General features: G+C 36.7%; 1 protein-coding gene across 10 annotated transcripts in view; it reads right to left on the bottom strand.

Moving 5' to 3' along the window:
- The window catches only part of BNC2 (basonuclin zinc finger protein 2), a 361236-nt gene that overhangs the window by 138691 nt on the left and 195157 nt on the right, over positions 1-27388 (bottom strand). The window lies entirely within an intron of this gene.

The raw sequence follows: 27388 nt of genomic DNA, 5'->3' as shown, positions 1-27388 counted from the left end.
TTAAAGCTCATCCTCATCAGCATTTCCATTAGACCTCTACTTTTTTTTTTCTTTTTTTTTTTTTTCTTAGAGGTTAACAGGTTGCCTGTAAAAATTGGATTCAGCTTGAACCTGAAATACAATGTTTCAGGCTAAGAGTTTTATTACACACATTCAAAAATGATCTATTTAGCCATTATAAATTATGAGATGGGGAAAAAAAAGTCTAGAGGTTTCACGTTTCTTTTCCCTGAGTTAAAGAGCATATTGACAGTGTAAAGCGTTGAAAGGCACTGAGAAACTAGTAAGCTTTCTGTCTTTTATATATATCCTCCAAAAATTCATCCAAACTGTACAGAAACATGAAAACATCTATTTGGTCCTCAAATAACTAAATCCAAGAAGTCTTCAGAAAGAGTTTCATATTTTTACTAAGTAATATGGATTGGCATGAGAAACTCTGAAGACCAATAGCATGGCCCAAACTTCAGCCTGGCCTTACTTGGCTGCTTTTTCTGCAAAACAGATGTTGACGCCAGGTTGTAAACTGGTATCAATACTTTCCCAGCCCATCATGGAAAATCCCATGCATACTTCTCAGTGATAAGGATAACCCCGCAAACTGCAAGATGGTCATTAGAGACTGGAAAAACACATATTCTATTCCATATTCCTATATGGTTTTAGGCAAATCACTCTGTAAGCCTGATACCCACATTCCCTAAACAATAACATGATGCAATGACAGTAAATTGCTGCTGTCATTGTAAATGCAACATAAGTGATGGAGCCTCTTGAAAATCTCAAGTAGAATTTAGTCCTTATTTCAAAGATTCATTTTTCCACTTTACTCGGTTAATCCAGATCACTACCTCAGATCACTACAATCCAACATGAAACCAGTGTAACCCTGTGGAGAGAAGATTCAAGTGTGTGACAAGTGTATGTTCCTACACACACACACACACACAGCATTGGCATGAATGAACACATGGACCTTCACAAATGCAACAAACATATGTACTGAGCCTTGCAAGGATGTATATCTGAATTATTAACAATATCTACTTTTTTTTTTTTTTTCCCAATAGCATTTAATTAATACATATGAAGTGCTGAGAGCGCGACAGGATCAGGAATGACCCAGAACAGAAAGGGAAGATGAAGGTGTTGTGGATTCATCTAAGAATTCAAGGCTTTAATGCTGTTCCTCCACTCCCCAGTGCCAGTATTTTAAAGAAGAGAGAGGATAAAAGTCCAGTAGCTGGTGTGCTTGTAGGTAGTAGCATGGATTGGCATTAACTGTGATTGGACATCTGTTACTCCTTAATTTGAAAGGGGTGGGGTCTGGAGGATTGCAGAGATCTGGAGAAATTTTGCAGCAGCTAAACATTGTAGCCATTGTTCAACCCTGTTAGAAAGCAGGTATAAAAATGCAAGGGTGTAGAAAAAGCTAAACTTTTGCCAGAAAAGTGCTTCTGAAAGAGTATTGCTAGGCTTTCCAGAAGCCACCCAGTGTTAATTCTACTTTTGTAATGTGTCACTAAAAAGTGTATGTAACAGGGTGCTATGTGTACGACGACACTATGTTATAAGGATGGAAACAGAAATTTTTCCTGACTAAGCCTTTTCTCAGAAATGCATCCAAGAAAGACAGACAGAAGGAAAAGAAACAAAAAAGCTGGCAAAGAGAAACAGCAGAATCACCACGTGCAGGCAGGCTCCCCGCATTCAAGGGGATAGCAAACCATGTATTCAGATGACAGCTTGCACGTTAAAGCCCTTAACCAACCTCTAAAACATGGTTTCCTGTAGTAGCTTGAAAGGTGCCACGGTGTTCTACCACACCAACAACCTGCAGATAATAGCAGTTCTCAGGTATCTTTATACATCCCTTCCATGGAGCTCCTGTCATAATAATTCTTGCATTTATACCAAAAATACAGTGGCCTTTGAGGATATTTTAAAATAGCAGTGGACGAAATGGATTGGATTACAATAGAAATGTTTTAAATAATTTACATAACTGATTCCTTAAATCTAAAATTTAATGCTATTAAGGTTTAAAAACAAAACATCATACACTAAAATAAATTAATGCTTTTATAATTGACAATGAAGCATTCAGAAATATCCTGCTGCTCTGTTTGAGATTTTCTTCCTGAAGAATGCAATCCATAAAGAAAGGAACATTGAAAAGTATTAAATCACGTGGCCTGCTACACCTACGCATAAATTGGTATGGATAATATTAAGATATGTTATTCCTGACTTCTGTGGGTTTCCCCCAAACCAAGGATATTCATTAGTTTTAATTATATAACAAGTAAATATTATTCACAAATTAACAGAAACAGCCAATAGCAGTAATAGAAAAATCAATGTCTGCCTGTTTTGCAGAGTTTCCATGAGATAGGAAGCTGTAAGCTATCATGAAAGGGATCACAGTATGGGAGAAGGAGGAGCACATAGAAAGAAGAAGCATGATTCCTCCTCTGGAGTTTTACAAGTTACCACAAAAGATGAAGAAAATTAAAAATGATGCAATACTTTGGAGAGACTTACTTTTACAACTTAGTTAATTCTGAATTTTAATAGCTGGTCTTACAAATAATTATAATAATAACCTTATTTTATTTTGTGACAAGGCTCCTACAAGGCTGTGAAGCTAAATATCTTACTGAAGTCTCATTTACATCCATACTGAAGTCTCGTTCACATTCCATACAGTGGGCAGGGTAACATATTCTTGCTCTTGATGTCCTTTCCTCATTTTCCTGCTGTGCAAAAAAGTACCTAAGAAATGTCTCACATCAATCCATGATACAAGGGACTGCTGTGCACCTGAACAGACAGTGGGGTCAACTCTACTAACTTTATTTGCATGGAAGTTTCACCTACCGGATGGAACTATCCTAAATGCCTATCCTAAAGCAGATGCCTATCCAGATGCCTATCCTAAAGCATCTGCCACACATTTATTTTATTCAGCCCACACAATCCAAGTCCACTGCCACCAATCACAGGAGCACAATAGTGAGGATGATTTGGTTCCATGTTGGTGAAAACGTTTTAATGAGAATCCAGCAAACTGATGCGTAAGTGCAGTTTCTTACTGCTCCATTAAAATCAGTAAGTCTCTACATGAGTGTGCACTCTACACAAATGTATTAGTTTAGTATTAGTGATAGGGTTTTGAAACATAAACATATACATACATAGATTTAAAATTTAGTTTTTGTGTAGTGTGGTAATTCATGAGGTCTCTAACTTTTAGTAACAAGGGCAAGAGCTCTACATACTTAATTGACAGAATAAATTGTTTTATTTATTGTTTAAAAATTTAAAATGTCTAGTAATTTGTCAAAAACTGATTTCGGTGAAATGAAGGTAATTATTGGGAAAGTAAAGTGCACTGCTTGCAGCTTATCTCTCAACTTTAAGAAAAGAAATATGATAAATGCAATCTTTTATTTCTACACTCTGTTTACTTTTCAACTGTATGTTGTATTATAAATACAATTTAAATGTATAAATACAATTTAAATGTATAAATACAACTGTATTTCAATTGTATGTTGCAAATACCCCATAATGAACTGATACATAATGAACTAATGAACTAATACATAATGAACACATGCACTAATATTTTATTGAAAGTAAATAACATTGTTATTGGGAGAATAATTTAAAGACACATAGCAGTTTATCTTGAAACATCATGGCATATCAAAATAATCACGCAAAGTTAATGAACAGGAGATTGATGAGAGACAGAAATCCATTCTTTTGTTGCTGTATGTGACTCCTGAGAAAAATATATATGAAGCAGCAGACAACAGCTAAGTCTTGCAAGTAGTCTGACATTTTTTCTATGGAGCATCTTTGTCATGACATTTTTTCTTATCATTTCTTGGTTATAAATTGAAGAAGATAAAGTCTGTCTATATAGGTCTCTACTGTATCTCAGTACAGGATTGTACCATACTACAGTTTTAAGTTGATTTTTTTAATAGTTTTTGATGACACTTATTATATGTTCTTAAACAGCACTTAGAATATCTGTGACTTGCCTTCTTTACTCCTGTACAAATCCCAAGAAACAAACAAACAAACAAAACCCTCTTCTTTCATCAATTAGATATTATTTTTAAAAAGATCACAGCATATTTTTTTGCTGTTAATAGCAAAGTTCCCGATGAATTCATAGTATATTTAATAGCTGGCAAATCTGAAGTACAACAGAGTTTGTTTTATATTAACACCAAAAGGAGGATTAGTTGCATACTGGTATTTAGGAAATGCCCAAGTTGACCCTCCCCTAGTAAGCTTCGCATCATAGGGATTTTTTTGTGCTTTATAGACAACCACAATACCTAAGTGAAAAGATAACCAAATCTTGGATGTGGGCAATAAAAAATATGCAGGGGTTCTACTTCAAGCTGGATGTTATGACTGTCTTTTGTATTTGGGACCACAAACTTGTGTCCTTATTGAATTGCTGGCACTTTTGACAGGATTTGGAAAAGTAACTACAGATGTTGTGGGCTGCCAAATACTTTCATAATTCATTGTTGGCAGATAATTGCACCTACAAAGTTATGAGGCAATCACTATGTGTCAGACCTTGGGTAAATTTCACTAATCAATTAAACCTGTAAGCATTAAAAAAAAAAAAAAAAAAGTTTTCCAAGAACATGGATAAGTTTCACGTGTCCCATCCCATCCATCCATCCATCCCTTCCCCCTTATTTATTGTTGTCTGTGGCTACTCTGTGCTTCAGAATGTTTAACTGGTGAAAAACTGCACTAGTTCGGAGTTTATATAAATCAGTGTATTTGATTCTAAAATTAATTTCTGGAGAGAAAATTCCTTCCCAGGAAAAAACATATATAAGGGAAAAAAAGAAAACTCCTATAAAATGAGACAAGCAGATAGACAGAAATCAGTACATCTTTCCTAATTTATTGGGGTAGAAATGTGTGCCATACACTTTCTACAGGGTATACATGCAGTAGTATTTCTCTCTCTGTAGGAAGACCAAATGTCTTCATCATGAAATTCCAATACAATTACACTTTTTAAAGTCATCTACAATTTTTACATGGATAATTTTGTAGCCAAAACACTGGGAAGAAAGAGGAACAACTCAACTCTGATCCTGTGCCTGCCATTCCCATAGAGGCACTGCATAGTATTGATTAAGTCACTTAACCACTCATTTTCAAACTGCCCAATCTGTAAAAAATGGGTAATGGTATTAGATACCATTTTCAGAGATAAGATTAAGAAACTGCTCACACAACACAATGAAGTATGAGGATAGATATTAAGGCAGAAGTGTGAAGCATATCATTTCATCTGTTGGCACAAAAAAAAAATTAATTATACAACTTTAGAAAAATTTAAACTTCAGAAAGGAATAATTTTAAACAAAAGAATTACTTTGTAGGCCCTAGAGAAAATAATCTTCATTGATAGATGACCATTTTAACATGAACAATTATAAGCTAATAATGAGTTGCTCAAACCAAAAAAGAGTACTTGGGAATATGTTTATAATTTGAGCAGTTTTAAACATCCATACAGTGCAATGAGGCTTCTCATTTCTCCCCCATTTGGAGATAGGCAAATAGCTTCTGAGTTGCTGACTGCATTGCAGTATTTTATTAGCAATTTTACATCACACTAGATTAGTATTGTTTCTTACTTGTATTTATTTTCACTAATACAATTTGAAAGGTACTAATATTGTTATATTTCTCTGTGGCATTCATGAAAACAGTTACTAATACAATATGAAGGGAAAGATGCTAACAAGATAGAAAGTTGTTAATAGGATAAAACAGCTTTTCATGGAATAAGAACAACCTAGCCGTCAAGTATTTTATAGAACCATTTTCAATTCTTCTTGAAAAAGTTGTAGGAAATGAATGAAGAATAAGAAAGAAGGAAAAATCAATCAAACAAACAACAACAACAACAAAAACCACAGTTGTAATCACAGAATCATAGAATCATTTTGGTTGGAAAAGACCTCTAAGGTCATTTAGTCCAGCCTTTAACCTGGCACTGCCAAATCCACCATTAAATCATGCCACTAAGCACAACATCCTACATTTACATGATTTCTGAAGACCTCCAGGGATGGTGACTCAACTATTTCCCTGGGTAGCCTGTTCCAATGCCACACAACCCTTTCATTGAAGAAATTTCTCTTAATATCTAACCTAAATCTCCTCTGGTGCAACTTAAGGGCATTTCCTCTTGTCTTATCAATTGGTGGTTGGGAGAAGAGACTGATTCCCATTTCGCTATAGCCATCTTCAAGGTAATTGTAGAGTATGATGAGGTCTCCCCTGAACATCCTTTTCTGCAGGCTAAACATCCCCAGCTTCCTCAGCCGCTCTCATAAGACTTGCTCTCCAGGCTCTTCACCAGCTTTGTTACCCTTCCTTGGACAAGCTCCAGCACCTCGATGTCCTTCTTATAGTGAGGGCCCTAAAACTGAACACAGTATTCAGGGAGCGGCCCCATCAGAGCCAAGTACAGGGGGACAATCACTTCCCTAGTCCTGCTGATCATGCTTTTTCTGATACAAGCCAGGATGCCGTTGGCCTTCTTGGCCAACTGATACACTGCTGGCTCATATTCAGCTGGCTATCAACCAGCACCCCCTGGTCCCTTTCCACTGGGCAGCTTTCCAGCTGCTCTTCCCCCAGCCTGTAGTGCTGCATGGGGTTGCTGTGCTCCAGGTACAGGACCCAGCACTTGGCCTTGCTGAATTTCATACATTTGGCCTCAGCCCATCAGTCCAACTTATCCAGATCCCTTTGCAGAGCCCTCTTACCTTTAAGCAGTTCAACACTCATGCTTGACTTGGTGTTGTCTGCAAACTTACTGAGGGTGCACTTGCTACCCTCATCCAGATCATTGATTAAAATATTAAAGAGAACTGGCCCCAGAATGGAGCCCTGTGAAACACCACTTGTAACTGGCTTCCAACTGGATATATGTGTATTCACAACTCTTTGGGCCTGGCCACCTAGCTGGATTGCATTTAAGTTAAGAATCACTATTAAAATCTTCTTCTGGTACTTCCAAAACTGGAAACCTGTACCAATGAATGCTACATAGACTTTTATAGAGAAAACAAACATAACTCAGAATAGCTCTGTCCTTTTCCTGGAACTTTCTGTAAGCCACATTACTCCTGATCCTACACACTCAGCTCACAGTACTGCCAACAGGATATTCTACAAAGACTGCAGGTACAATATCACCCTAGGTTTCTATAGCATGTAATACAAGCCTAAGGTTTCCAGAAATCAAAAGCAAATTTGTTTGCACTGAAAAAATTAAGATTGACAAGAGCTTCTTTGCTTAAAATTTGAAGAAAAACACATGGTTTATTTAAGAATGAGTTTCTGTGTGCCTGAGAGAATGTTAGCAAATGCAGGCATTTGTTCTTATAGATGAAAAACATATTATGAAACCTACTCTGTCGATTGTTGGAGTTCAGTCAGTGGTCAGTGCTGGATGGGTACCCAGCAATGTGGATGGATGGACAGACCTATGAAAGGCCTCACAGAGCTTCCTCTACCATTAACTATTTTAGAGATTAACATTGCTAGCTCCACCCCGATACTCACCTCGGTGAGCACAACAACTAGGGTCTTCTTTAGAGAGCGAGCAGCTTGCACTTGTTTTACTCCCCTGCCAACCTCAGAGCAATCATTCTCCATTACTGTTTCTGAATTAAACAACTGAATGGTTTACGATTTCTAGATCACTTCTGCACACAAAATTATTGCTTTTATAAGGAAAGAGAAAAACACTCCACAAACTGAAGAGTATTATTAAGCCATTGATAGTCAAACTATAACTAGTTTCCTTTCTATATACCTTATTGACACCTCTGCAGGAAAAAATAAATAAATATGTTGATCTCTGCTGGGAACTACATGAGACAAAGTAACGTCTGAGATATAAAAGTAGAAATGACATTCCCATAGTGTTGTATCAGCCTTACTATTCACAACAGAATTCCATTTCCTCACAACAAATGTAGATAAACAAAGAAGGTACGTAAATGAATAATACTTGAAAATTGTGATGTAAAATTCCCCAAAAAAGGAAAAAAATCCTGTAACCTAAAAAAAAAAAACAAAAAAAACAAAAGACTTTGAGCCTGTTGATGTGTCACACGTGGAAGGAAATAATTAACAATCTTTGTCACATTACACAAATGATGGGGTCAGTAATCCATGAAGGAAGATTTAGTCAATAGATCATAAATAGTTCAAAAAATTATTAGAATCTATTTAATAATACATCTATTCTTCAAATAGTTTCTACGCAATTTAACCAGAAGATGATGAGACCTTTTAAGTTCTTAAAGGTATGAAGATAAACAGCTCATGTTATTGAGACTAATTTTATTTGGTTTCAAACAGTACAGTCTGCCCAGTAAAAAACACAAGTGAAAACATGTAAATATACAGAAATATCATCTTTAACAGATAAATAAGGATTTTTTTTTTAAGTAAGAAATCTCTTATAAGAAAAACATAAATGGCAACACAAAATGATGTCAGCAAAATCAGAAGTTATGTTTTTTTGTTTTCCAACCTTTCTTTCCATAAAACAAAAGAATAAGCGTAATCTGATTTTAACAAAGTAAAATGCAGCTTGGCTCCTGGAATAGCTATTTCTTTCTGTCCACATATTCAGGAAGACATTCTCCTTAAGAAATATTAAAAACAAATTATTTATTGCCTAACCTGCTCTTCCAAGACAATTTCACTTTTCAGGCTTTTCTTTACCATCTCAGACATTACTGTTTTCTGGATTCTAAATGATGGGCTTTTAGCTTGGGAAAAAAAAAAAAAAAAAAAAAAAAAAAAAAAAAAAAAACCATTGTTTTAGACTGCATTGTACTGCATTTCATTCAGTGAAAATAGTGGTTGTAGAAGTTCCATAAAAAAGCTACAAGGTTTTATTTTTCAGAAAAGAAGTTATTATTAGAAGATTTTGAATATTTTCTAAACTGAAAAGTGTCTTTTCTATCTCATGTAGATCAAACTTTATGTTCTAAAGTTATAATGTATAACAATAAATTCTTATGTAAGTGAATCAGAGACTCAATCTTTCAGTGTTCTTTCAGTGATCAATTCTGTCAACCACAAACTGATTCTATAAGAACAAGCAGACCAAGACCATGGAACCTCTCTCTAAAAAAAAAATCCAGATTTACAGGTGTACATTTTTCTCATCATTAGATATCGTTGTTCACTAACCATCCTCAAATTTGTATTTCTTTCATGTTATCTTGAAAGATACCTTGGCCAGAAAGGAGCATGATCACATGTACAACTGCTTATTAAGAGGGAAGGGGAGGGCTAGGGGGAAAGGGAGGGCTAGGGCTAGGGCTAGGGCGGGAAGGGAAGGGAAGGGAAGGGAAGGGAAGGGAAGGGAAGGGAAGGGAAGGGAAGGGAAGGGAAGGGAAGGGAAGGGAAGGGAAGGGAAGGGAAGGGAAGGGAAGGGAAGGGAAGGGAAGGGAAGGGAAGGGAAGGGAAGGGAAGGGAAGGGAAGGGAAGGGAAGGGAAGGGAAGGGAAGGGAAGGGAAGGGAAGGGAAAACAGGGAAAACAAGAAAAATGAGAAGAGAAGAGAAGAGAAGAGAAGAGAAGAGAAGAGAAGAGAAGAGAAGAGAAGAGAAGAGAAGAGAAGAGAAGAGAAGAGAAGAGAAGAGAAGAGAAGAGAAGAGAAGAGAAGAGAAGAGAAGAGAAGAGAAGAGAAGAGAGAAGAGAGTAAAGAACATTATTGGTTTTCTCTGAAGGATTTTCTTTTATACATAGCTTTATCCTATAATTTTGTCCCTGTTGGGCACACTGCCTAAATTTAAACACAAACAGTCAAGCAATGAAGAAACATTACCACATTTACTGTGAACAAAAACTCCCAGTTGTACAGTGAAATTTTAATACATTTCAACTTATCTCTTTTACTAATGGGGAGAGTACAAACCCTGCAGGAATTTGCTTTGCAAACTGGTAATTACAGTAGACTCACTTTTTTATAATGCATATGTATAGTTAGACACAAGAACCATAGCTGCCCTTTTGATGCAGGTTACAATAGGAATGTTTAAAAAAATTATGAAAATCTACAGCAATTCTAAAGGAATTCATTATTTCATAGGAAGTTGTCCTTTAGCTATACGCAAGAACACAAATACAAGGAATACAATATAATACACATATATTCATATATTTATTTGCTTTTATAAGCTAAATCACAAGCTTTGATTTTTTTTTTTTTAATCTTTCCCAATGTCCCAACATACAGCATAAATCTGCCCCTACTGGTGCAAAGTTGGAGTTTCCATTCTACAGTATCAAGTATGAGCTCAGAACAATATTTTTGTTCTCCCAGGCCTCTTCTTCTGCACAACCTTCAAATTTAAATAGTTTTGAACTTCAAATTTATGTCTCATTAAATCATTATAACACATATTTAAAAGCACTATTTCAACTGCATAGATTTACAACATACAATGTCCATCTCAGCTAAGATAGGACATGCTGTGTCTGGCAGAACATGTTTGAAGTGTACACAAAGACAGGTTTAATTTATTCTGAGGGGGAGTGAAATCAAAGTAAGATCTACTGCCACTGTCATACATAGGGACAATATTTATCTGTAACATAATTGTGAGAAGACACAGATATTTTTACTGAAAAAAAAAGAAAGAACAAAGTGCAAGATAAATAAGAAACTGCAACAATATACATATTTTCTGTTCTTTTAAGCTCTACACTGTTTTGCTTTTCACTTTTTTTTTGTTTTGTTTGTTTTTTGAATGCCTAACCCATACCCCCGATTCTGTAAATACCGCAGTCTCACTGTTTACATAAACTTACATTTATACTTCAAATTAACAATAGAAAATGATTTTGTCATAAAATTCAATAAATAAATGTTTCTGTCTTCTACGTACAACACAAGAAATGATATCAGAATTTCACTTTCTGAAGTTTCTGCATTTTGACATGTTTGCTGATGTGAATATCATCAAAATTACCCGAGGAACTAGCCATATACTTAGCAATTAATTTTAAAACTGACTTGTGAGAGCAGTTTACATTTATCTAGCATCTCTTTGAGCGTAACGCTGCATATTCACCAGTTTGTAACACTTAGGTTCTTAGAAACACAAACTGCCTGTCTCTGCTAAGTAGCTCTTGCGTGTTTTGTTGATTAGACAGTAAAGTGAAAGATTTGCAGTTCTTTTACTAAGGAATAGCAAGTTCACAGCTTGAAAGAGTCACAGTTAAAATCACTAGACTCCCAGGCTTCATTCTCCAAACAGAGAATGTTGATATTATGAGGAAAGAGTACAAATCAGTGTCAATGATTCCTAGTAGACAATCACCAATGGGGAAATCAATGGCCTAATGAAAACTGTAAAAACTGTGATGGGGAAGGTCTTTCTTGTATGAACCTGAAGCATGTTTTTTGTGGAGACAATATTAGAACCCTTAAAATTTTACATGAGCTTAAAATTTTCATTTTCCTCATTGCTGGGCTATAGATCTCTCATGGATATAATACTGTTCTCCAGAGATGGTTGCTTTTAGCAATGAAATTATTCTTTCACAATAAAAAAAAAAAAAAAGTTGTTAATGACTGTGGAATCACTTCTTACCATTATATTTCATGAAAGGAAGCTTGTCTTGACTAAATTTGAAAAGACTTCTCATTCAGAATTAAGGGGTTTGGTAAAATGTGAGCATCAGATGAAGGAAGGGTGCTGTACTAGGGTTACCATCAAAGGGTACTGCATTTAAGGCATACATGTGTGGTAAGCATCTTACCCATTCCTGTGAGAAAATGAAATCTACAAAATGCTGGAAGGGAAGAGAGTGAGAAATATGTATGCCAGCAGGTCGAGAAGTGTAAACATTCTTCACTGTAACAAAATTCACTTCCACAGAACAGAAGATAAATGCTGTATCACTTATGGCTCTGGCTGATGCAATAAGTATGTGCTTAGTCAGCAAGTCTCTATTGAAAGCATATGGGAGGTAACACACTCATCCTCTGAAATTACCTTCACCACTGTGCATCATAATTAAGGTAACAACCTTGTCACAGTGGTTTCTGTCTGTCTCAGGTTGGGCATAGGAGATATGCCCTCAAAAGCAGAGTCTGGATTTCCCAATGCATGTGCTACACTAAAACTTCGCTAGGAGGGAAGATAAATATCTAAGACTTCAGAAGCAGTGTGGGGATAAACGACAGAAAATACATGCCAGACTAAGATTCTTTTTGGGTGCAAAGCAAAAGATTTAGTTACACTTCTAAATGATGGAATATATAGCAGTGAGGCTACGTTCCTCTTCCTGAGTTACCACTTTTGTTTAATTACCAAGAATTGACAAAAGGATGACAGAAACTTTGATTGACTTGAAATGCTACTGCTGCAGTTTATGTATTGTTACATGCCAAAATGAACAATGCATATTTTTAACAATATGAATGAATGAAGATACTAAAATCTATTGTACTAAACGGATTTAAAATGATTACACATAAAATAACTGAGTATAAAGGTTTTACCTAACAAATGCATTCCAGATCACTCACAGTGACCCTCATTAGCTATATCTTGACACTTTCAAATTTCTTGTGCTGATTTTAATTTATGACTCAGTTTTGGAAAGCATACAGGGACACATGTACTGTGGATCTTGACATTAGCTAACTTTGTTCTTTCTTATTACTCATTTTCATAACATTATGTGTAACATTTGATCATGCATGGGCAGAAAATAAAGCAACCAAATCAGAACCCACATGGTTGTGGCTTAAGGGGCCACATTTGAGACAAAGTAATGCAAATTGCTAACAGTGAAGCTAGAATAAGTTTTATGCTGGCTTTACACCTCCTTGTTAAATGCACGAGTTACTTTTATAAACAATTAATGTTAACAGAAAACCTAAAAATAAAGGAATCCAGTGGCTTGCACTGTACACATCAAACCCTATTCAAGCCACTGACTGTTTAAAACAATCCCTGCCTCAAGGGAGAATGGATACCTCTAAGCAGAGGGTTATAGCAGTGCCTTAAAACTTCTTGGAACCAACTGAGTACTATGATTGTTGGGGTGAAGGTGATGTTCCCACTCCCAGGAATTTAGACATGAGCAGTAGTGTCTATTACAGACCAGAATGACCCCAAGCACCTGCTGTTCAGTGAGCAGCAGCAGAAAGATGGGAGGCAGGGAGCGGACAGCACTGGAGGGAGAACAGAAACAAATTCTTTAGAAACAGCTTCTTTGCAGTTCACATGTTTATCTGATGGTGCTCTGTATATTCTTCATCTATTTAAAATGTAAGAAGCAGGACCCAAAGAGAAAAACATTTGAAGCACAAGACCAGGGATAAGACTAATCAAACATAAAAAGCTTGCTACACGGTAGCATTGTTGATTCGTGTGTCACCAGTCCTATAAATATCATTGCCTCCTGTGTGTACCTGCGTATTTATTGCTATGTTTGGAAAGAAATCTTCTGTGCAGATATCATTTCTACAGCTTTACATAATGTGCATTCATTTGTACAATGTCCCAAGATTTCCATGTAATCAAATTGTTCATACATTTGTAGTGGACTGTAGCCAACCAGTTACCACAGTCTGTCACAGTTATCTGCCCCTGAGCAACAGATTTAAAGCAGGTAGTCAAGAGCTGCTATATTTCTTGCATCTGACTATATGATTTTATAATTATTTTCTCTCATAGTTCACAGTAATTGTAGCTGGATTGGGCCAAATGACTACCAAGATGTTTTTTAGAGATCAATATGCCCTTTTCTGGTTTTGCATTTTAAGAGGGAGATGATAACAGGTGATTCATTAGGAAAGCATGTTCATATGGACAAACAGGAATTTTCATGTTTAAATAAAGAATCATTTTTTCTCCTAATCTATTTTCTTATAATAGCTTATTTTCATCTACATGTATTTATTTAAAATCACTCAGGAAGATCTCAGATGCTAGACTGCACCCGAGGGAAAACTAGCAGTCTAATAACACAGTTTTGTTTTGCTTGGATTTTCCATTGCTTTTGGTTTTACGCAGTGACAGGAGCTGTCACAGGTCTGACTTTGATACTATCCACCTTACTCACAGTACTAGGTGAATTTATACCTTGAAATGCATGTTAAAATATTAGCTCTGGACACTGAAATCTTGTTTATCCACAGATCTCAAACAGATTGGGCAGTGGCTGTTAGGGCTTTGCTGAAAAAAAAAAAAATGTTCCTGTATCTCAGAGCTGGAATAAGGAAAGCCATACTCCAAGCCTATTCAAACTTTCATAATTCTGCAGAAAGTGCAGAAAAAGCATACCAATGAATGATTTCAAATACTCTTTTTTTTTTTCCTAAGAAAATAAGCTATGTCAATATATAAAACTCATCCACTCAGACACATACATATTCAGCACAGGACATGAGCTAAAACAGATGTTCCAGGAACAACCAGGCTGTCCCATCTAGAAGAACATATTCTAATATGGTGCATTAAATAAAAGCAACTTTTGCCATTTGGCAGCCAACATTGTATTTGAACCCACTTTTCTTCCCAACTATTTTGATAACAAAAGAATAAACTTAGTGCTCATTTGTACTTTGTATTTATCTGATCCTGACTGTCCATTTCTATTTGTCAGTGTTCAGCACCCTTAAATATCAAGCAACACACATTTTCATAGAGAAAGAAGTCAATTGAAACCATTTAGTGCATTCCCAGGTGCTTTTTATAAGGTATCTCCCAACTTTATCTAGAAGAATACTTTATTCAGTGCATGTTTAAAATTTAGTTCAGTTTGTCTTCTGCCAGACTGGTGTTAGATCACACTAGGTCTAGCATCAGTTACAGTAATCCTGCTGCTACTCAGTACATAAAGTGCTAAGCACGGGCTTTGTAAACAAGAATGCTCTCACTTTCTATGCAAAGACCAGTCTGCATGCTTTAATTCAGCATGTATACTTAGGTGCACATGCTGTGCTCATACTAAGCCCTGTATTTATTCCTGTCATAGCACCCAGCAGTCCATTAATGGACAAAACTTGCTTTGGTCACCATTTAACATGCAAATGCTTTGCAGCAAAAACATATACTGTGCACATTCATGGAAAAAGAAAACCAGGCAGATAGAAAGTGAAATGGCTTTGTATGTGCAAAACCTAACACTGGCCCAGAGCCTCTTCCCATTGCAATCAATTGGAGTGTTGTCCTATTTCACTGAAAGAAGAATGAGCCTGTCGTGACTTTTTAAATAGCTTTATGAAGAGCCTAATGTAGCAATCTGAAAGTCTGTCAGTAACAATCTCCTGCCCCACAAGTTATAAAATTGAGGGTATTATATTGGGTTGCAGTTTCTAAACTCCATGTGCTTTCTAGCATATTTTGAATATACCAGCCCAACAAAGTTAAGTGCAAAGTTTAACTGTCTAATAGACAGGGTTGTGTTCTGCTCTCGGTTTACGTTTTGATTCTCGTGCGGCTGTAGGATTGCACAGGATACTTAAACCTGTGTCAACCATAGCAGGTATGAGTGGTATTCCTAATTCAGACATTGCTATAGCAGATCGTCAATGCCCTTCCTCCCTAGATAAATTCAGCAGCAGCTCTGACCAGAGCCCACAGGCAGACTCTTGCCCTCATAGTCACAAATGCCATTCCCTGAAGCCCCCACTTTCACCCACCTCCACATACGCACATGCCATCAGCAGCTGCACAGTAACTGCCTGTCTGTGCACAGGAAGAGTTAAATCAGCACACTCAGCCCTAATTGCAACTTTCTTCTCCTGTGGGACAAAGGCACAGGCCAGATGGAATGGGTTCTTCAGTCTAGACCTCAGGGTCTACGTGATGGACGACACTAGTATAAAACAAGCATGCACATACAGAGAGGACTAAACTCAGCTCCAAGAAACTCATGTGTCACCTCATTACAGCCAGTGGACTTCCATGATGAAAAGTTCAAGTCACAATGAGACAAATGGGAGCCTTTTCTCTCATTTTCATGAGAGTTCCACCAGGTCATAATTAAAAGCAACATTCAGCCTAGTACAAATTAGTGATTGGTAAAACCAAGATGCAACCACAAGCACAGATTCTTTCTCCACTCCGCTTACCACTTAATCCTCTTTGGTGTGAAAACTGGTCTGGAAATTGCATAAAAGCTGACTTTCTGGTGAGATTTCCAGAGTTTTCTGGTAACAACTATGCCAGACACACCACAAAAACAGACTCTGTTACAGTATGTTGATAAGTCTGTTTCCACTCCTAGGAAAAGCCAGATGGTGCAGAGGTGTGTGATAGTAATTTCTAAAACAACAAAAAAAATTTAAACCCCAGAATAGCTGTGGTTGGTTTGAGTTTAAGGATCAAATTCAGGTCAGTTCCACTTTATCCAGACTGATTCACTTCTCCCTATTACTATTTGATTGCCGACAATGTGCTTGCTGCTATAAAATCCTGAAAATGAAGAGTGCCTTTAACTTGAGGAGTTTGAATACAGGCATTGAGGAACAAGATGTACTAAGTGCCTGAGAAGGGAGTTAAACTCATGGAATTACTTTTTTCTTACTCTTTTAAAAAATAGTTAAAATTTTCACTAGGAAGCAAACACATCCAAGCTCTCACAAAACAGAAAATGGAGATTCTTTATCAATTCATCTAAATTTAATTGAAGACTTTGAACTGCACATTGGCTTTTGGTATTTCAAAAAGCAGTATTTACATGAAGAAAGTATCATGCCAAAAACCAGGAAGTGATGCTCCATTAATATTCATTACATGCCAACACTCAAAAAAAAGGAAAGAAAATATAAGCTGCCAAGTTTACTTTGGCAAAGTTGTATGACATGATTTGTATTCAAAGCAAAATTTAGGAAAATGTCTTTAAATAAATGTAAATCCCTTTCAAAATGATAAAAAAACAACATAAAACAGAAGGAAAAAGCACTTACGAGTGTTAACCTTTTTTTCATTGCTAGACTGTACATAAGCAGTGATTAGTGAAGTACATTGTCATAAAGGACCCACCAGCTTAAGCTAGATTTACTTTTTCCTGTCTTTATAATAAAGAACCTGAATTGTTCAGTTATCAAGATGTTATAAATTATTGATATTTAATATCTTTTTTCCTCTGACCTATTTTTTTGTTTGTTTAATATATATATATATATATATCAGCACCATTTTTAATTGTGTGTGAAAGCCAAGTATGGAGAATAATCCTAGTTTTCCTACGCAAAGACCAAACTACACAAGAAGACGGCAGCAGACTTCAGCATGGTGTTAGTATACTTCTCAGAAATAAAAACATTGATTCATTGTCTGGCCCAGAGAGCGGCAGGAAGGGGGCCAGCAATGTCTGTATTGCACAGTGGAATGCCATGCAGAAATTCCTAAAACACTTCTGCACAGCTTAGCAAAACAAATGAACCCAAACAGCACTCCACACAAATTTGGCTATATTGCTTCTAGCACTTGAGCAAGCTTCTGTAAAAGCAGGCCAGGTATCTCCCAGCAGCACAGGGCTGCGCTGTGGGGTTATCTCATATCATGAGATCCCCACTAGTAGTCAAAGAACACTCTTCTGAGCTGTAGTGACCATCAAGAGATGCCCCAATGACAGCACAAAAAGTCAGTCTAGCAGGTAGGACCAGATTCTGCCCTCAAAACAAACTGGGAGCCTCAGTTTATTCAGGTCTAAAATTTAAACTAGTGCCTGCAGAAGCTAGAAAAATTAAGACTTTTCTGAAGCCAAAACTCAAGACTAAAAACAGGTCCTCACATGAAGAAGCTACCTCTAGTCCTGTTCCACTGACTTTCTGAGTGACTGTTTTCAGCCACAATTAACAGCCCAGGAGGAAACCCTGAGAATTAACTTTATAAAGCATTAATTATAGAAGTAGGAGAAGGCAGGAGAGCAGCCATGTATGTGGGGATGAGAAGTCCAAAAAAAGATACATTTAGACTGTCAATTTTTCTCCTCTTCTTCCACTCTTTTTCCCTTCCTTCCATCCCAGGCATGTTCAGCTCTTTCCTGAAACCCTGAGGTAGCCTGCGATCTACCTAGTACCAGGAGGCAGGGGAATGTGCGGAGAGGAGGACCAGGGGTTACAGTTTCGGAGAAAGCATCCTCTCTGGCTACACAAAGTGTGTCTCCTGTTCCTCAAATACCTCTCTTTCTCTAAGTGGTGTTCCACACAACTCCTTGCAACCCACCCAAAGTTGTTCCCACCTTTCATAGGGAAGCAGGGCATGCTGGTCAGGGTCAAGTGGCCTTGGTGCTAGTGCATTAAGCAGGGTGTGAGTTGGGGACATCTCTGAGGAGGGAGCACAAGGACAAGATGAGCAGGCAGAGAGTGTGGGCAGTTTCTAGAATACAGGCTTCGGAGGGAAGATGGAGCTCATTAGACAGGGAAAGATCGCAGAGGCCTTGCTTGAATACTGTTTCCTCCTACTTAGGAGAAATGTCTTTGCTGGGATATGGGCCACAAAAAAAAAAAATTAAAAAAAAAAATTGTGTGTGGTGGCAGGCAATAATAACAACTAGGCTTGGAAAGAAGGGTAGTTGAGAACCAGGACTAAGGAACTCAAAAAACATCACAGAAATGGACGGTATACATGATGGAGGTAGGAGAAACAAATTCAGAACCTCTTTGTATTAAACAGCAGAATAGAGGTCTCATGTATATAAGAACTGTCTGAAGACTTTGAAGATCACTATTAGCAGGCATCCATACATCCATACATACTGTATTACTTTTCCAAAGTCTCATTCAAGCCTATTGGTAGAGCACTTTTAGGCTGTATGTATATATGGTAATATTCTTCATCTTGTATTAAGAATTTCTGCCCTCTTCTGAAACAATGGCTCCATTCAATAAGGGCTACAAAGATGAAAAGCAGATGCTTCCTAAGAGACTGGCAAAGTTGATAAGTCAGAAGGTATCTCACTCACCTAATTACACACTAAGACAGTATCTAATAGTTATCAGATAGTAATACTATTAAATGCTACTAAAAGAAACATATAACTCGAGTAGCTCTGTAAATTCTCCATTAGTGTCAACATCCAAATTCAATACTGTTGAAGGGAATCCCAGCAGATGAGAGGAATTGACCTGCATAATTCTCCCAAAATAAAATTGCCACTTCTGTGATTTTTCTGATGCTTCCTGTTTTTTGTGGTCAGGTACAGTTTTTGAATTCAAATTAGACTTTGGGTCTGTGATAGATCGGTCCTTTTTTCTTAAGTACTTGACATGCTTTGGGAAATCATTGAGCCATCGAGGAGAGGTGCTGAGCTGGACCTCATTCTCACCAACAAGGAGGGGCTGGTGGGGAATGTGAAACTCAAGGGCAGGCTTGGCTCCAGTGACCATGAAATGGTGCAGTTTAGGATCCTGAGGGCAGCAAGGAGGCGGCACAGCAAGCTCACTACCCTGGACTTTGGGAGAGCTGACTTTGCCCTCTTCAGAGATCTGCTTGGTAGAGGATCGTGGGACAAAGCCCTGGAAGTAAAAGGAGCCCAAGAAAGCTGGTTAATAAAAAGTATCGCTATCTCCAAGCTCAGGAGCGATGCATCCCAACAAAGCGGATGTCAGGCAAACTGAGATATGAAAGATACAGATACAGAAAAGGACAGAACTGCACCTTTCATGTTGAGAAGAATTTAAAATTCTACATGTCAAGGGGTAAGTACTATGTTTTTGAGACTAGTGGGCATACTATTAAACAGATTGGCTTGCTACAGCCCTGGAAAGCTCACTCATGAAAACATGCCACTATGCATTATGTGCATCCATTCTGTTGAAATAAAGACACACATTCACACAAGCATGCAAAGAGGAAATACAGAATTCTCTTTAATGATTAAATAGAGTAAATACCACCCCCCACACACATCCACACAGCCCTCTCTAATGGCTTTTACTAGTATCCTCAATGCATGAAAGTTACCTGGATGCTTAGCAGTTCTTATGAAATACCAGGAGTTCCATTTAATTCAGATTACTTAGTAAAACACCTGCAATGTTCTTCAGGCTAGTCTGTGCAGTTCTGAACTAGAAGATCTTAACTACTCAGACTTTATTCTGATAACTGAAGGGCAGCTTTTAAAATGAGATATAACCTACAAGGGCAACAAATATATATAGTTTAAGGAAAAATGAGATATAGGATAGAATTACTTTGCATCTTAACTGATCTAACAGTACTGGTTTTAACCATTAAAAGTCTCCCAGTTTTTGAAGGAACTTGAAATATGGATGTGAAAAATGGAGCAACATGAGAGCAACTCCCAGAGGAATCATTCTCAGAAAACAGTACATTCTCAACAAACAAACAACTGGCAAATAGCAATACTTATCAAAACTCCACATGCATGAAACCTGTCCACATGGGAGGCAGCTGGGGGCAAATACACTCCATGATCCACTAGCTTAAGTCAAAAGATCCCTCAGCTCTAATGTCCTCATGGAAAAATGTCAGAGAAAGCCATACACACACTCCCATCTCTGTCCAGGGTATGATGAAAAGAGGGAAGTATTTTTTCTACTAAATCAAGTAATTTATCTGACTTATGAATATGATTGAAATAAATAAATAAGTCTTACCAACCTATCTGATTATGTCTCCAAAGGAAACAATAGTTATGCAATTCCAGAGTCTGTTTGTCTATCTGCTTTACCCTTTCACAACTTCTGAATCCACATGTCTACTTCAACTGACTTTGGCAGAAAGGCAGACTTTGCAAATATATTTAATTTTTATAATGTTGTTGCACAAAACATGACCCAGAAGCTGCATGCAATTCCAAAACCTTTTGTTTTGGCCTGCCAGGTACTTACAGCTAGGGCATTCCATTACACTTAATAGTGAAAAGGTAGCAGCCAGCTGGTCAATCAGCAGCTCCTGCCTAGTCACACCACACCTCTTATTAAGCCAAGTAAAGGTAGCTGTGGATTGCAAGAGTGCTTCAGAAGGTGGACTGGAGGGAAAGCTTCAGATGTGTTACAGTTCTCCAATAATTTTCTATTCTAAAAACAAAGCTGTAGAAAATCTGGTTTCCCTAATGTTGCTGTTTACTCGACTCAGATTCTGCAAATTAATATTTTCAATTTTATGAGAATACTAGAGGAAAAGTCCCTCTACTTGTGCCAAGCTTGGAACTAAAAATTACTACACATCTAAGAAATTAGAATCCCCAAAACTTTGTCTAAGAAGAATAGTAAAATAAATTGTCTGAATATGTGACATTGTATAGGTTCTTAACCAGATACTGTCAAGATCTGAGAATATTCAAACGTACGCCTGAGTGATAGACAAGAAAGGTAAGTATAACTGAAGGATCAGATATGCTAAAATCAGATTCAAAATGCCATAGTATAAAATAGAGATTTATAGACTTATATAGAACACTTTTATAAAAGTTTTAAAAATTATTCTACAAAAGATTTGTTTTAAAAAATATTTTACCAGGAGGCTTCTTGGTACCACCACTTGGTTAGGCTTTTTCCCTGGTATTATAGAGTTCACCAACACTACTGAGCCAATCAATATGACAGACTACCACCTAAAAATTAGTTCAGGTATCTACAAGTCTGTAAGCAGATCCTGAGCTGTTATGCAAATAGATCTCTAAAGATCACAACTGATATAGGATATAAATCAAGGCATACTTTTATACAGTCCTTTTTGTGAAGTAAGTAAATAGAATCACCATGGCTCAGTTCATTAAGTAGTGTAGTTACTTCTTCTCATTTTTCCTGGTTCTCAGAAGCATTTAACAACTACAAAACATAAATGGAATGGCCTTTTATTTTTCATGATAAACTCAGTCTTTATTTGTAGTTATTTTATTAATCTCATAAAAACTTTTGGACATGTCACACTACAGACAGTAAATAGAATGACATTAAAAATCTTGACATTTGCCATAGTCTTCACAACATAAACTATATCCAAAATTTTGAAATCTGTAAAAAGATTTTTTAAATCTTATTTATAGCTAAGTATTTTCACACACACACAAAAAAAAAACTTTAGATTTTGACTTTTTCTACAGTAAAGTTAACTTCACAAGCCACATGGCTCCAACCTGCATACACTTTATAAACCCACTGATACACATGCTAATCTTTTACTTATTGTAGTTTATATTGTCCAGGAGTTTAATGTTTACACCTAACAGAGTTTAGTGTCTGTGCATATGACTTAGATGTAATGATCTCCTATTTAGTGTGAAATCTAACTCAAATCTGATATCTTGTGGAATATTTGAAGAATACTTCTTTGCACCTCTGCTGGTTTTAGGATTTGAAAAAGCAAAGGTTTGAATACAGAGCCCTAAAAAATATAAAGAATAAACAGTCCAGAGATTTAAAATATACACGTTTTTAAGAACAACGAGTCAACTGGGAATGTGTGAGCGTTTCTCATATAAAAATATGTGCAACTGAAAATAAGTGAAAAGGACAAGAGCCTTAGAACTGGGTAAATTAGTCCCTGATACTCATTCAAATTATATCAGTATTAGTTATCAATTTCAATTGCTCTCCACAAAGGCAATGTATTTTTGAGAAAACTGCAGTATAATAACCATATAATTAAGAGGAAAAAAAATATATATATAAAGCAAGGAGCCTACTTTACATTACATACAGAACGTGGTAGAAATCTTTCTTTTCACTGATTTTGGTGCACTCTGGATCAAGGCTGTAGTGATTGCAGGGACTGTAGTTCAATGATTAAGACAGCAAATTTAGGTTTCATTCTTAGCTTGGTCATTGGTTCTGACTCTTGGTAAAGGTGATCATGTTTTGTCTCACTTTTTCTATCCATGTAATGGGCATAATTCTAATTCTATCTATAAAAAGAACTGACATAATCAGACAAGGGGAGATACACAAGAGTTAAAGATTCAATTTGAGGGTGATACTCGAGCCAGGTATTCAACTTAGATAAGTGTGAGACAACCACACACACACACACAAAAGGGTTGGGGGGGGGTAAGAAAAAAAGCCAATAACTTGGTTTTAGTTTGAAATAAAATTTCCTGGAGCAGTAGGAACTTCAGCTAGAAATTTATGATCCAGCTTATGTGGTAATCTTCTATGATAAGTCTCAGCTCTAACATGCATGTGTGCGTGAGAATGTGTATGTGAAAAAGAGAGGAAGAGAGAGGCAGAAGACACTGTTGCTCACTAACTGGCACTCAATGAGATACTTAATTTGTTGTAATAAAGCAAAGAAAAAGTAGCTGTCAGTTAAACTGCCATTTCTGTCACACTTTTTAATAATACTGCTTCTGTAATTACACTGTGGTTCTTTATACTTACTCAGTAAAAGCTTGCTTAGTTTTAGCATGGAAAACAATTTATGAAATTATAGAAACAGACTGAACACGGCAGTTCATTTGTTGAGGCAATTATCCAGATCCTTGTCAAAAAAGAGAGAGAGTAAAGACTGTGATGTGCAAAAAATGTTTCTAATTCTATCCTATAATACATACAATATGTCTGTGGTTGTGTTGGATTATGTTAATAAACTGCAGTCGAAATATATTTGTCACAACACAAAGGAAGGGTGCTATCAATTGTCTTGCCAGATATTTTAAATTAGTCACCAAAACGTCTAGCCAGGGTTTCCTCTATGACCCTCAGATGAAGGGAGAGGCTTATTGGACAGTTTTTCCTGTGGGACTAGACAGATTCTTCTAATGCTCAAGTATTTTGAATAATCTGGAAAATAACTGTAAAGTGAACTGCGGCACAGTTGCTTTTTTTAACAGACATGTACAATTCAACCCTGAACACAAATCCAGTGTTGTTTTTGGCTAGTTATCACTCATAAATGAGCCTTCCTAATAGTTCTTAGTAAAAATGGATAGGGGCTTTATTCCTTTGTTTGGAAAGAGTAAAGGGTATAAGAACTGAGCTGTTGCTCAGCTAAAAGAGCAAAGAAATACTGACAAAAATCTAAGCATACAGTCCAGAAAATTTCAGCGTTAAAAAGGGAAAGACAGAAGATTGAAAGTACTGAAAGCAAAACACAGACTTGTTCAATACTCTGTGCAGATTCAGGAAAAAATCTGCTGCTTATTAGAATGCAGTCATTTGTATAACAAGTTGGAAAGAGAGCATCTTAAAGCAAGCACTGCAGCAACATGTTTACTACCAAGACTTTCACTTAAATTCATTACTTTTTGCAATTATCTATTCTTTCTTGTAAAACATACTTCATTTATCCTTCAACACAATGATTTATAACAAGTAAATGTTTTCTTTCAATGATTTCCAAAAGGAGAAAAATGCAAACTTTATATTATTTAAACTGAAAATGTTTCAACCAGTTTCTTTTCTTCAGCTTGGCACCTTATATTTCAGCAAAAGTTAGTGCTGTAGGTTCTTTGTTACAAACTTCATTTTTCTGGACAAAAAGTGGGAGAAAAGAAGACGTACTAGACAGGAGACAAAGCAAAAATGGCATCCAAACACAGGCCATGAATCGTAAACATGATACAAAAGTTTCACATATTAAAATGTGGATGAAGTTTCTTCCTTCCCCACCTCCCCCAACATCTGGAGATAGTTTGGTGGAGCAGTTTCCAGAAACCAAACAGTATCTCTGCTTGACTAGCTCTTTTCATTCACAAATAAACAATTAATGAAATGGGCAACTAATTTCCAAAGTGTTCATATTCATTAGACTGTTTCCTGAAATTAAGTAGCTGTTCCATGATGCAGTGCCCACATAAAATGGTACAGCTATTCTTTCTGCAAACATAAAAGTATTTTAAGATTATCTATTTGCATTTCATTTATTCTAGCAACAAAATTGGAAACAGAAGTGTTCTCAACTTTAAAAAGACGACTACATTTGCATAATAAAATAAGGGATATAACTTAAGATGTATTCTACCTGAATCACTGAATGTCACTACACTGACCACACTTCATCATGGGGAAAAAACTACATTGTATTTTTTTGTGTGTATCACATTACTGAATTACACAGATTAAATCATTTTATGATATGACAGGCTGTAATATATATTCCTTTGAGCATGGCAAACACGGTGGAAAAAAACTCTGCTTTGCAGAACACTGAGCTAAAACAATTACAAGATAGAATTAATTTCAATAATCAGCTGGGAGACGGAAGTGTCTGCTAGATACCAACTACATACCTATACTTACAAATTCTGGTTACCACTTCTGACCAGACACTCATACCAGAAACTGCTCTTTCTACTCAGCTTGCTTTTTACATGCTTCCTAATGGCAGGAAAAGAAATCTCCTTCAATAATTTTTTTCAGCTGGTGTTCTACTCTGCTATTTTTTTTCCCTATATATCTCCTTATGGCACAGCTCTGCTTGGGCTGTATGTATATTTAAATCACAACCATTTCCATTCTGTAAAGAGAAATACCAGGTTACAGAGTTTCATCTCACATGCACTAAGCAAAAAGATGTAGCAGTAATACCATTGCAGTGTTTTAACATCTTCACTCTTACAGCCCCAATAAGAAACAGAAGAAAGAGAAACGCACCCCAGCTTTCCATGGGGCATGAAAAGAAGTCACTGAGCAATGAGCCTAACTTCATTCTACCAACTTGGTTGTGGTATCAGTGGCTTCTAGAGGAAGCCATCAGGACAGCCAGCCAGTGGGAGAAACATCTTAACCTCTACAGTAGGATTCCTCAAGCTCCTGTTTACAGACCATCACTCCATTGAGGGCTGTATACAGGACACTTCAAGAGCAACATGAGTCAACTCATGGTAATAGTAATGACAACTATGGAAAAATATTTATATAGCACAGTACATTTATTTAATGTTTTACAAACTGAATGCCTGATACTACAAACACTAACCTCCTGGTATAACACTATTCTGAGTAACTTCAGTCACTAATAATTTTCTTTTTCTTCACATACGCAAAAGTTCAAGACCAAGGCCACCTTTGGACAAGTCACTTAAGTACCTAGTCCAGGGAATGTGGCATCTGTCTCAGATACAGTGGTGCAAACTCAGATTCCTCTGTAAATAAACAATTCCATATACTTTAATTAAATACTACTTTTAAAAATGCATGAGTGATCTGAGAACATGCTCAAACTGAATGGTGATCTGTGTGTCAAACTCTTACACAACTAGACTAGCCAAAGTATGCATAGTGAAGGGAAAAGAAGAGAGAAGAGAGAGAAGGGAGAGAAGAAGGGAGAGAGGAGAGAGAGTGGAGAGAGGGGAGAGAGAGCAATCTGGATCCATCAGCAGTCACTTTTAGCCATGTGAATGAATAATGCCAAGAGATAGGGGAATGCAACTCTGCACATGAAAGAGACCAGCAAAGTACTTCAGGCCACTTCATTTCTGAGTAAGAACACTCACACACAGCTTTATCAAGGTTTAACCAAACCACTTGTAAAAATGGGTTCAGAAGATCTTTGATTGTCCCTGCACCGACAATGTCCAGATCTGACTTTTACCTTCAAACAGCATCCAGAGAGGAATCTGAAAATTGTCAGCCAGTTTAATTTACCCCGAGCCTAAGAAAAGGATAATGCCTGTCACAGTCTACTATTATTACACTGTGTAAGTCATTTTCCTTCATTTTTGCCTCAGTTTCCCATATGGAAGTGAGAATAACAAAGATCACCTCCTTTCTATAGTGCTTTGAAACTGACAGATGTAAAGTACAGTGTACAAGCTCTGTATTCTGTTTGCTCTTAAGATTCATGACCAATCCACACAGTAGGTAAAATATTCTCTATTGAGACAGAAACAGAACTTAGCTGTTTCAGAGCAGAAAAGCCCTCTCCCTTAAAAACAGACAAAACATCCAACAATTGCACAAACAAAAATCACTGCCACCTACTAGCAGTATCCCACTGGGGCCAAGTTTAGCCATTGAACACACAAAGGAGTTAAGTAGTCAGCAATAGCAGTTAGATAGTTGGGAGGACTAAGGCATGAACTTACCTACTATGCTGAGTATCTCTATGCCTTCCAACAACATCTAAGCTCCAAGCATATCTTGAAGCCTATCCAAGCAACTGTTGAGCTATGTTTTCTTTCTTTGGTCTTCTAAAATGGAAACCTGCAAGTTGGTTGGTTGGTTCCATAAAGATAAACTTTTTAAAATTAGTTCATATCTGATGACCTGAAATAATTGTTTTGTCTCTTCCACAATAAATTCAGGTATCACAAAATTTGACTATACAATAATAACTGCACTACCTTTTAGTTCATGGATTCCTCTATGGGCAATATAATCAGAGAACATACAACTGAAAGATTCCTCAGTCTAAA

Source organism: Anser anser, assembly GCF_964211835.1.
Source record: "Anser anser genome assembly, chromosome: Z".
NCBI classification, from domain to species: Eukaryota; Metazoa; Chordata; class Aves; order Anseriformes; family Anatidae; genus Anser; species Anser anser.
Note: the sequence above shows the minus strand (reverse complement) of the source record. Positions and strands in the feature narration are given on the sequence as shown.